We start from the raw sequence: 13,826 nt of genomic DNA on the forward strand, positions 1-13,826 counted from the left end.
GGCGGGCTTTTTTTGCAGGGGCCTCCCCCTAGTTACAGGCCCGCTAAAGACCCCTATTCGCAAGCAAATTATGTTAGTCCTAAATGACCTAGCTTGTGTGTGTGTGTGCCTCGCTCGCCCTCGCCTCTCCCTCCCTCTCTCTCTCTCTCTCTCTCGCTCTCTCGCATTTTCCGGCGTGGTTCCTCGTTGGAGAACCTGGTAAGAGAAAACGTATAGTCGTTCGGATGGGACGAATAACCGTATTACCGTTTACACATTGGCGTGCACGTAAAAGATCCCTTACCAGTTGGAATTCGAAATAAGAGTAGGCCGTAGTGCCGCTGTCCAGGCAAAATTTCCCTCATCGCATCCTTTATGGTGTATGCCCGTCTTCATTAGCCCAGTAGGAGCAGAACAGTAGGACGTTAAATCCCATTTAATTTCATTCTCTCTCTATCTCTCTCTCTCTCGCCCCCCCCCCCCCAACCCCCGGGGCAGTGGTGCGTCATCTTTGAATTCGAACTGTCAATATGTACATTCATTGGGCCTCCGGTTTTGTACACCCGAATTTCTTTCCATGTGCCCCCCTCCCCCGCCTCCGTCTTCGTTTCAGTCCTGCACCACCGGCCACGAAACACAGGCCGTTGCAGTTACTCTCAAAATTTGCATGAAACCTAAATCAGCAATATTGTTTTCGTATGAAATAGACATTTTGACTTTCCATCGGTGGATCTCAACAAAGCCGGTGATTAGACGCCAGTCAAACGTGTCGATAAGATCAAAATTCAATGTATTACCTGCTTTCAATTAAGATAAAATGCAGGTAAAAAATATACAAACCCGAAAACAAGAAGTAAAACAATCTGATTTTATGTTAAACACATCCAGATGTTTCGTGGGTTCTGGCTTTTTTATTTCAAAACGAGAAGGTACAGATGTCCCTGAAGCTGATTTTGTCATCAATGTGTACATCTGGATTCAGTTTTATTCAAACTTCATTAATCATGAATGTACATCAGATGTTTAAATATTAACATTTTATTTCATTATTTTGTGTATGCATGCTTCTCTATACAGAACAGAATCTGTGATAATTTCTTTTGTATATATATATATGTCTTCAATTCATACTAGGTAAAAAGATTATTTTGTGTATGCATGCTTCTCTATACAGAAAAGATTATTTTGTGTATGCATGCTTCTCTATACAGAAAAGATTATTTTGTGTATGCATGCTCTATATAAGAAACGAATCTGGGATGATTTCTTTTGTATTTATATGTTTTTATCGTTTCTGGTTGACATCATTAACATTATATATTTATAATGCTTAACTACCGTAACCAGGTAGATTAAACTTATATAGCCACCCATGTCCATAGAAACTATGGATGCAGCAATGATACTTTAATTCGTATAATAGCAATACGATACAGAAGCAAGTTCAAACAGAAAGGAGGCTTTATAAGAAATCAAAATGGCAAAGATGCTTTAAACATTTCAAAACTTTTCCCCGCTCTTTGTCTTGATGGTTTTATTGACCACGGGCTCAGATTCTTTGTGGTGGCACACGCAAGCTTTGTTCATCAGACGAGAAGGGAGATAACTCTGTGCAGCTATTCATCAGAATTTGAAATTTTAGCACCTGTTTTAACCGTTGACTGCAGCAGATGTAACTTTTAAACAAAGCCACGCGCCTTCTCTTTCCATCAACATTGATTAATATCTGTATTAAAACCGTGAATACGATAGACATAGAACATTAGGCATATCCTACATACATATTATATTCATTCAATAAAACAAAAGTAGACAAAAAAATTGATAAAATTGCTCACAGATGGACATCGTACGAAACTTTTTTCTCGGAAGTGTAGTATTCGAAGCGTTTAAAGACAGACTGTGATTTCTGGGTTGTTTTTTATCTCTCTCGTTTTGCAAACTTCAAATAAATTAGTCAAGCAAGGCTCTGATAATGGTGTCAATTCTTATCCAAATGCATTAAAGCAAAACAAATGTTTCGCTCGGAAGAAATGGTTCGATGACGGCAGGTTACCTAAAATGGCTGCCATATCCATAATCATCATTGGGCTGTCGCTTTAGGGTTTTGTGTTTGGTTTCTTTTTTCTTTTAATTACAACCGTTTAAAAAATATACCCTTTAATAATTGCTTAATTAATTTGTTTTCATCTGGTGACGGCTGGTTTCTCGGCGGGAAAAACACTAAGAATATTCGGGTTCTATGAACATTTTATTTGTCTTTCTGTGTTTTAAGATTTCTTTAACTTGGGTTAATAGTTGCTCTGATCTTTGTTTCCGTTTTTATCGCAATAATATTTGATAGCAATTAAATTCTCTTTCTACAAAATAAAAGGAATATTAAAATGCAGCTGAAGATTGATAAAAAAAGCACGTGCCCTGTTGTCTTTTAATCTCCTAAATAAAAGATGTTTTCAGCTACGTGAATAAAAACATGTCGTGTGTATTCTTTGAGAAACATTCAGTACAGTGTAATTATTATTTTTGGGTGATTAATAAAATTGCGTGGGCTTTAGATCTTTTAGATCCCGCGAAAACCAAATAATACACAAGTCATAATTCTATGAAATACAATTAATGCTTATTACTGGGCGACGTTTCTACTGTGATTCTGGAGTCTTGGTCAATCCGTGATAAAATATAAAATATGATGCGACATTTTATACTCGTAAAACAATACATTTTTATTATTTAGTATCGTTTAGACAAGATTTCTGTAGTATTTATCAAGAATTGATAAAATACACACCAAATCATTCATTACAAATTAGGGGGTTGGATGGCTGAGTGGTTAGCGTGAGCGCGCTGTATCATAAAGTCTGTCATTGAGTCGACTGGCGTGGTTTCGAATCCCCGGTTGTACGTGACAAGGAGTAGGGTCGCCTGTCCAACCTCGTGGGTTTTCTCCGGGTCCCCCGGTTTCCTCCCACTGCTAAAGACCCCTACGCGCAAGCGAATTATAGAAATAAAATTAAACCATATGTTAGTCCCGAAATGACCTAGTTTGTGTCGAGTGGACGTTAAACCCCATTTCTCTCTCTCTCATTACAAATTACATCTCTCCTATAACAATCTGAACAGACATGTCATGTACCTGAGAATCCATTGGACACTTTGTCTGGAATTGCTCCTTCTATTCAGATGTCCGTAATAAACAATCTACTTTTCGAACCAGTGTTATCTTCTGTATGGAATTTGTGGCACTGAAAGTACTCCAAACCTTTTCCGAACTCACTAGAAGGCGCAAGGGGGTCAACTGTATAGCACTTCAGTTCAAAATTTAGACAAATGGAGTACACACGTTAATACGTTTCTTCTGTTTATATCGTTTATTTATTAAATATGAATAGATTTATCTATCTATATGTGAAAGGGAGAAGAATCCAATATAGTCCTTCACTATTCTCCATTTCGGAGCCGAGAAAGTTAATTCAGATTTTCCGACGTGGTTTCCGACGAAAGACCGAAGTCCCGTGTATACATTGGCATGCACGTAAAGATCCCTTGGCAGTTGGAATTCGATATAAGAGTTGACCGAGCTAAATTTCCCGCATAGCGCACTGTATGACGTACACTTGTCTTCATTAGACCAGTCGGGGAAGAACGGAAGGATGTTAAATCAAATTTCATTTCATTTTCATTTCATTTCAGTTCCCCAGTTCCTTTTCAGTCACGAATCTGAATAAAATATTGTTTTAAAAAAAATGTTATGTCGGTGAGTCAATGTTGATTATGTGGGTTCCGTTCGTGGGGTTTTGTCGGTGCAGAAAAGTCGGACTATATCCAGGCCATGCTCATGGAAGCATCACTGTGGTCCAGACTGAACAAGATGATAGTATATGACCGTTGTTTATGAAATAATTGAATAAAATCACTGAATAGTGACTAGTTAAGATATGAAATTTATTTGTTTGCCAAGTTGTACGAGATTTGACCATTTATAATGTTTTTCTGTCAATCAAAGACGAATCTTTTCAAAGATAACAGCGGATTTTTTTCCACAGGTTTTTTTTCAATCCGCAGCGATAGCATCAAACAGCTGAATCTCCTGTTTTAACATGTTTTTTTTATGACAAAGGGAGAAGATGACCGCCCTCTCTTCTCACGACAACGATTTTAAAATTGTGTTTTAAAGTGACTTTTTGATATTACTCCTTCATATGTAAATAAGTTAATTAGATCTATCTGTCCATAATATCATATATTATGTATTGGCCGTTAAATATGTAATAAACAACAACAAAGAAAAAATAGTGTTTAAGCGCGCCAACAATTTAGGTTTTCTTATCATCAGATATTTCGAAGTCAAAAAATATTTTATTGGAAAAAAATAAAATTAAAATAATATTCCATTCTCAAAATTTAAAACGAATCGATCCTATTCTTTAGATTTTAATTTGGGGTTCTGAGTTGCCTTTTTCGGGGTTTAAAATCGCAAACATCTTTCAAATTGAAGCGCGTGCATCGGAATTTTCAACCGTAACCTCATTTAACTTGAGATGAGTGTATGGGAATTTTGAATGGTAACAGCCTACAGGTAGTACAGGTGAGTGTATGGGAATTCAGGGCACCAACCGTTGAAAAACAAGAACAGGTTGTACCTGCCGATCATATGTTCAAACACCTGCCTGCACCATTAAGATCGTCAGGTATAGAACCCAACCGCCAATCAGCCGCAGAAGCGGACGTTAGACAAAGATATTTCAAACAAACCAGCCGTCTACTCGAAACTCGGACAGTTGGCACACTTTTTATTCATTCTGTTACGTCATTAACAAAATTCAAAAATAATGCGCTGAACTTGGATTTTGTTTTAAAATAATGTATTTGTCCAGAAATTATTTGAGTATTGATTTTGAAATATGATTTCCCTTTTTTAAAAAAAAAAATATAGTATGTCTCTGTCAGAAATAACAATTCAACATCAATCCTTTCTTTATAAGTTCTTCCGAAGATTGTATTTAACCCGTAAACATGTTTTCTTCGAGATAGGTTTTTATAGGGGTTTTTTTTCTCCAGAAGATTTTGAATCACATCCTTCAACTAATAGTATGGTTCATTGATCGGCTTTCAGCTTGGGCACGTGACTCGCACGCTCCATTCTTACACGCGCTTTGTGAATGAAGCACGAGGCAGATGTACAGTCGCGCGCGCGTAAAACGCAAATTGAAGGGAAACAAAGAAAAATCTCCATCGGTTAGGGTAAATGTGGTTTGAAATTTTTCATTCATCCTTTGTATTGATTTTATTGGTCCACCAGCAGAAATTCCAGCCTAGTTACATGTTAATTCCTGCCTTGGACCACCGTACTAGTTTTTTGGGGTAGATTTCACTGACAATCCCCCGTCTTTTGTTCTATGTATCCAACTAACATACAATTTAATATAAACATTTGTGTGTTTTTGTAACATAAAATAATAAATAAAGTTTTTGTCGGTCTCCCAACGACAGCAAACAATTACTATTGGTTTGCGCGGTTACCGAAACGTTGACAGCTCGGATAGACTCGACTCCGACAATAAACAATTCCATAGTTTCTTTAAATCGTAACAAATAAGAGGATATCTTATTTACCAAATATACGTTACTATAATATACATAATCTTAATCAGACAGACTTAAAGAAGATTTGAGGGTGCCGTGGAGTGGTGGGTGTGTGTGTGTGGGGGGGGGGGGGGCTCGTGTCGCATGGCGGGGGCACAGACTTCGGACGAAATGGAATATTATCCAGGTACTGCAAGCGTAGCTATGGGTCTTAGTTAGCCCAAAATATTTTGATTTTTGGTCGCGGTATGCATGAACCGGTGCGAAGTGGTGGGGGTAGTACAAAGGCCATACGACAATCAACAATAATTATCATTCTGTAAATATTCATTTTATTACTTAGATTAATTTGTCTCGTGGGTACGTCCTGACTACCCCCTACCCCGACCCGTCTCGATGGGTCTGACAGAATAATTACCTTTCTTTATTTGAATTATACAATTATAAAATTTGCATTATCGTTGCAGGTAACCAATAATAAAGACATGATGTTCCACTGCCTGGTCGGCATGCGCCAGGTGTATGCTGTAAGATTTTGTGTGATAGGTTACACGAGCCGTGTGATTTTCTCATTAACCTTATGATCCCTGCCCCCTAAACTATGACCATTACAATAGCCTGGACATCAGCTGGCCACTTGTCAGACCCACTTCAAGTATTATGAAGATCCAGCATATGTCCAGTCAAAAGTGACATCATTATTTAACAACTGTTTGATATAAACGTGTGTCGATCGATTCAGGCGTCTGCCACCATCTAAAGATTCGCTGAGTAAGGCGTTTGCTCCCTGACCAAGAGAAAGGAAGAGAGAGAAATGGGGTTTAACGTCCACTCAAACTAGGTCATTTCGGTACTAACATATGGTTCAATTTAATTTCAATAATTCGCTTGCGCGTAGGGGTATTTAGCAGTGGGAGGAAACCGGAGGACCCAGAGAAAATGAAATGAAATAGCTTTTAACATGGATTAATAAGCCGTCGAAAAATAATTTGATATTTTCCGAACAATACACGCATGCCCCACATTTCGTTTTGTATCACTTTTTGATAGTCATTTATAATCATCTCGAAGACAAATATATAAATTGGCGTGACGCGATAGATGAATATCGTTTCTTTAGCTGTTTATAAAGTAACCGACGACTGATTTATTTTTAACTATTGGCGTATTTCTATTGTTTTAAGTCATTCCTTAAGCCCATAAAATCTCCTTAAACCCTCTAAAGACATCATATCTATTTACAGGCATCGTCATTGTCTACATTTTTCTGTCAGCGATGACGATAACGTGATATAGTATTTGAAAATAATAAATCAACAACCTCTTCATACTGATTTTAAAATCTGTTCGTTCAATTTCTAAATTCTTCGTATGAAAAATATTAGAATTAACAGCATTCTTTTACCAGAAAGAATTCGCCCCTGTTGAATGAAAACCTATTTTTTTCTTCTTCTTCACTTTAAAAAATTAAAAACAAACAAATAAAAATACCGGTAATTGAAATGGCAAAATATCTTTCAAATCCAACAGTTTATCCAAATCTCTGGACGCCATTTGAAGTATTAGGACTTCGAATTTTGTCTAATGGTTTGGATTGTTCGTACTTGGTTTTATTTTATTCTGAATACCCTGCAAACTACAATATTGTGAAACGTGAATCTCTAACAGGAATATCAGTTCAATAATGGTTTAATTCTGTTCGGTATTTACAAAGATATGGTGAATTAAAAATTTGTCAACATTTGACATACTCTGAAGCCAGCAACACCTTTGATCTGTGCTAAAGACTTTTTCGTGTGCCTTTTATTAATTAATCCGAATAAATCCCAGTCTGGAGAGAGAGAGAGAGAGAGAGGGAGAGAGAGAGAGGGAGGAGGGATAGGGTTTAACGTCCTTAACGTCCACTCGACACAAACTAGGTCATTTCTGGACTAACATATGGTTCATTTTTATTTCAAAAATTCGCTTGCGCGTAGGGGTCTTTAGCGGTGGGAGGAAAGCTGAGGACCCGGATTTTATTTTCTTCATACAATTTTCAATAATGAATTTGATGTATTTCATTTTAAATTAAGCCGTGAACAATTTGATATTTCCGAAAAATGCAAGTGACGGTCAGAGATTTTAGGATACTTATAGGCTTTTGGTCCACTTGTACGTGACAAGGAGTAGGGTCGCCTGTACAACGTCGTGGGTTTTTTTCCCAAATATAATAGAACCATATGTTAGTCCTGATATGACCTTTGTTTGTGAAGAGCGGACATTAACACACACCCCCACACACTCTATATCTGTAGAAAGGCGCCAAATCCCACGATGAATTACAGCCGTCCATTGACAAATCTGGAAGTTCCCACGTGATCAATCATACTCAAGTCTAACATAAATATTTCATTCATAAATATCCCATTTCATTAAGTGCATCTGCATCCGCCCCCGCGCGACTCGCTACGTCCACACAATGCCATTCATAGAAAAAGACAGAATATTGATTTTTGTGTTTTAATATTCATGAAGTGTTGATAGAGAATACTAGCGCTCGTTCATAAAAGGTGTGGATTGGGAGATTCATAAATCCAATAAGGCACTCGATGTCTCCATACAAACGATCTAAAAGGGGTTTGGCTTTGATTATTCCATTCATAGTTTTTGTTCTGTGTGTAACATGACCATGTATAGTAATTGCAGGAGTATTGCGCAAAGTAACAAATCACACAATGTAAAAGTGTGGGCCTATTGAAACCCATTGATAAAAGGCAGAACAGATCAAACAGCTGGGTTTTCTTGATGGTTCGAAAATTTATGGGAAGGGCCAAAATGGCGCCAAGATTGTTACAAAAAATGTTGGGGTGAATGATCTGCATGTTGTCTTTATTGTCAGACATCGTTAAACAATATTATATCTATTAATATTTAGTTAAACGACATTTGAAACTTTATAAGAACAGACCCCGAGAGAGAGAGAGAGAAATGGGGTTTAACGTCCACTCGACACAAACTAGGTCATTTCGGGACTAATATATGGTTTTTAATTTTATTTCAATAATTCGCTTGCGCGTAGGGGTCTTTAGCAGTGGGAGGAAACCGGAGGACCCGGAGAAAACCCAAGAGGTTGGACGGGCTACCCTACTCCTTGTCACGTACAACCGAGGTTTCGAAACCACGCCAGTTGACTCAATGACAGGTCTCGTGAAACAGCGCGCACACGCTAACCATTCGGCCATCCGCCCCACCCCCCAACAGACCCCGAGTTAACAAAGAATTCTCAGACTTAAGATAAGAAATTACTCAAAATTGTTCACCTTATTTTAATTAAAATATAGCCCTTTATAAAACTTTTGTTGTTTTAATGTATCAAATACATCAATAAGAAACTATGTGCAAAGTTTTGTGTTTCTGGATCAAAGATATTTCTCATAAACAGTGATTGAAAGTTGTGAAATCCTTAACTTAAGTTTGAGAATGCTTTGTGAACTCGGGGCCGGATTTAATTTGGTCTTTAAAATGAAATGGGGTTTAAGGTCATACTGAAGATTCGCATAGGCCATACAGGGTTCTTTTACGTGCACAACGACGTATACTCGGGAATTCAGCTTTTCGTGCCACCCACTGCACCACTCCTGGTTAGTGAGCCAGTCGCTTACTCACAGAACCACCGCGACTCCCGTGGTGAAGGACCGGGGGGGGGGGGGCAGACAGGAGACGTGCACCTTAAAGAACCGTTAAAAGGTGGAATTCGATGATGAGAGAGAGCGAAACGTTGTTGCCCGGACAGAATTCTCCTCGCGCCATCTTCATTGGCCTTGTTGGTGTAGAATGTTGTTTTCTCAAAATTTCAATTAAGCTGTTATTTTTGTCATGAAATCATTTATATTTTGGGCATGATGTGCAAATTATGATTGTATAAATATCTTTCCTTGTCGGTAACTTACAATGATTAGTTTGAACAATATTTTATTCATTTGAAAAGGATTGAACAGACAAAGCCTATGTAAGTTCTTTACCAGGGATACAGTAAATAATAAACGATAAATATAAACATATACATAAAAATAAGATAAATTATAAAACCGAACATATATACAGTTTCATGTGGAAATGATATATACGAAATATAGTTGATGTAATTATTTGATATTATACAGCAATATGTAAAAGCGAATCAAAACCTTTTGGTACTTTTTATTAATATATGGACTGCTTCAAAAATCATAATATTAGAGGTGTTCGAAAGTTCTGTAGAGCCATTCAAGATTAGATCTAAATTAATAGTTTCTGTGACTACTTTTAATGAATTGTGGGCGCTTTGACGTTTCCATGGCTTCATGTTTCTTTTAAAATGTTTTCGATTCCCCGCCTGAACATGACAAGGAGTAGAGTCGCCTGTCAAATCTCGTGGGTTTTCTCCGGGTACTCTAGTTTCATCCTATTGCTAATGACCCCTACGTGCAAGCGAGTTATTGAAATAAAATTGAACCCTATGTTAGTCCCGAAATGACCTAGTTTGTGTCGAGTGGACGTTGACCCCTCCCCCTCTCTCTCTCCCTCTCCCCTCTCTCTCTCTCTCTCTCTTAAAATGCTGTAGTTTAATTTAATGACGTGTATGGAAGTCATCAACGATAAGGAATTGAGAGCCATTGATTATCTGATGTTCTGGTAGAGATACGGTCAGATAAAAGGAGTTTTATTCGACAATTATACTACAATATACCGGTTTAATTGCACAGAAAAGAAATGGTGTTTCCATTTGTCAACTTTATAATTCGGTGCATAAAAGTAGGGAATCAAAACATATATATCCCTTGAAGGTTACACATTTATATAGTCTCGGTCACCCAGAACCTCCTAGTCTGGAGGATAGAGACAAACATGTATATCCCTTGAGGGTTACACATTTACAACGATTCGATTTAAAATGAAAGTAGAAAATACCATGGGAAAGGAAATGTTTGTTTGTAATTTATAATTAGAAAGCAGGGATAGTTCGGTCAATGTACCTGGAATATTTGGGTCAATGTGCCCGGGGAACTTTAGCCTCAAATAATCAGTAACATAATTCACCCAAAACACAAACTTTTGTGTAAGTAAAAGGCGAAAGTCTAAAGAAAATAAAATAAATTAAAATATACAAGGAACCATTCTATTATTGCATATATATTTAACTGAATAGAATCCAATTAACCAGATGTTTTAAGGCGTTATTTCACATATAAATAAAAAAGACATACGTATAATTATACATAATTTTCTTATTTATATACTGACCACGGTATTATATGTACAATAATATAACTAGAGTCCTTTGTTCCAATGAAAAGTTTCTGGGATTTTTTTTCTAGTGAATAACGAAATTTAAATTCTTTGATGTCTATAAAAAAACGAAATAAGATTATTACGGCAGAATAATGAAGTTGTTATTTTAACCCCCGAACTTATTAATACTCCACGCTGACACAAAACAAAAAAAATATTGGCCCCAAAGGGTCACCCAGTTTCGGAGAACACTGACTGTCCAACGTGACCCCTGTCTTTGTTCAACAATAAAAGGATAAGATACACGATGCCCCTCAGGTTCTCCTGGTCAAATTATAAATTGCTCGCGGTCAGTAAAACATTTCTCCATTCATCCTCAAAGAATTCAGACGATGAAAAATGGTCATTTAATTAACCACTCTGTTATTGAGCTAAACAAAAAAACATAATGGCTTTATATAGCCATGCTTTGATTATTATATTTCACATTGTCCTGTTAAATATATTTTATCTATATTTGAATGGAATATTTAGGACCAAAAGAAGTAGTTATGTATTGCTCGGTGATGCGAAAGAATTAGTCTTGAATTGCCTAGTGATACGAAAGAAGAGAAGCTGGTTTAGAACAATTCCCGGGTTAAAAACATGTTTATCTTCCCTCTAACACCACAAGTCCTTGAATTAGAAGTTCTTTAAAATCCTATATGTTCCTGTTAAGGTGGAAATATTATTTAAAAATGAATATATAAGTAGGTATATAAATTAATATATGTCGATGTTCTTCACGTGAACTCGCTCTTTCATGCTGTGCAAAAGTTGATAACTACATACATTGTTAAAGCCTCGCAACATCATTTGAAATGAAATGAAATGAGGTTTAACGTCCGATTGTTCTGCTCCGACTGGACTTATGAAGACAGGCATACGCCATACAGTGTGCCATGTCGGAAATTTTGCCCGGACAGAGGCGCTACGGCCTACTCTTATTTCCAATTCCAACTTCCAAGGGATCTTTTACGTGCACGCCAATGTGTACACAGGACCTTTGCTTTTGTTCCCATCCGAAAGACTATACGTTGTCCCTTGCCAGACCCTCGGTCCTGCAATACTGACAATGAGGAATCACGTCGGAAAATCACGATGACCTTTCTCGGCAACGCAGTGATCGGATACGACACCCTCAGGTTACCAAGTCACCACCGTCTTACTCACTCCACGTCATTTGTGAAAGTTCAATCTCTAAGAGGAATATCATTTCAAAAATGGTTGAATTCAGTTCCGTACTTACAAAGATGTGATGAATTGAAATTCTGTAGAAGGTTTAAAGACAGCGCCACCTGTAATCTTCGTTATAATCATTTAATGGGCCTCCTTTTAATCCGATTCTAATCCAAGAGTTTATCTACCCTTGCTATTTTCATTTCTTTATTAAACTTTAAAGGATCAATTTTAGCGTTGATTAACTCTAGGAAAATTTTAAATTTTCAATAAAAAAAATGGAAATTACGCACAAAGACATTAGCAATGAAGTTTCGTAAATGAAGTTTCCTGAAAGTCAAAAAGTAATTCGAAGTTTGGTTTTAGAAACGAAATAGGGTTCAAAATTAAACTCTCGTAGCCGTTGTGCGATTATGATTAGCAAATTTGGGGGTTGGATGGCCGAATGGTTAGCACGTGCGCACTGTATCATAAGGTCTGTCATTGAGTCATCTGGCGTGGTTTTCATTTCCCGGTTGTAGTCCCGAAATGCCCTAGTTTGTGTCGAGTGGACGTTAATCTCTCTCTCTCTCTCTCCCCCCTCTCTCTCTCTCTCTCTCTCGATTAGCAAATAAAGACACTGGGCATAAATGAAATGAAATGGGGTTTAACATACTACTTTTCTGCACTACCCCTTCCAATGAATACGGGCGTTGAGGAGACTTTTGCCAGGACAGCGGCGTTTCCGTTTACTATCCGTCGAATGCCAGCTTTCCAAGGGCTCTTTGACGTTCATTGCCAGCGAGTACACGTAGGGGCGAGGGGCTCGGTTTATCGTACCATCCGAAGGACTAGACACTCTGTCCTTGTCAGGTCCCGCACCACTGAAAAGGGGGCAATCTGATTGGAGGAAAGGTGTATCAAAATGAAATTTGCCACTTTACGTCATCTGGTTTATTCGTTTGTTTGTTTTTCATTGCAAACGGCAGTCTATTCAGAACTAGATTTACATTATGAACGACAATTTAATAGGCTTACACTGGAGTTGTTGTCGCTATTCTGCCGTTACAAACCGCAGTCTATTCTGAACGACAATTTCATGGGCTTACACTGCAGTTCTCCTGTAATCTGGAAAAAAACTCATATACAAAGCTACTGACTATAAAACATATTTTTGTTTGGCTTTTTAGATGAAGCCTAGAAGAAACCTACATTATATACTTAGCCCAAGTATTGTTCTTCCAGATTACAGGAGAGTCCTGGCGTTATGGCTTTACCTTAGTTCACATCAGTGAAGCAAGACGGGGCCTGACAATGAAAAGCATCTTCTCGTTCGGAAGGGACGAAAAACCGAGGTCCTGTGTAAACATTGGCGTGCACATAAAAGATCCCTTGGTAGTTGGAATTCGATATAAGAGTAGGCTATAGTGCCGCTGCCCGGGCAAAAGTTCCCTCATAGTACACCGTACGGCGTATGCCCGTTTTTATTAGCCCAGTTTAGGAGCAGAACAGTAGGACGTTAAACCCCATTTCATTTCAAATTCAAAGCTCATTTCATATTTATTATTAGTTCACATCAAAGTAATTCATACAGTAATATTATACACGTACTTTTGGAGATGATAGATACATCAAAAACTTTGTCATATATAACATCAAATAAGATATTATTCCTTTTATTACAAAATCCTTTTATACATTCACTTGCCACTTGTACATTTCCCGTGGGAAAGGAAGTCGTCAATGTATTAGATAACAAAAACTGTATTATAGGGTTAAAGCTATTTGTTAAGGCCAGCTCAATTTTTGTCAAGGTC

The sequence above is a fragment of the Patella vulgata genome, chromosome 7, assembly GCF_932274485.2.
Source record: "Patella vulgata chromosome 7, xgPatVulg1.2, whole genome shotgun sequence".
NCBI lineage: Eukaryota > Metazoa > Mollusca > Gastropoda > Patellidae > Patella > Patella vulgata.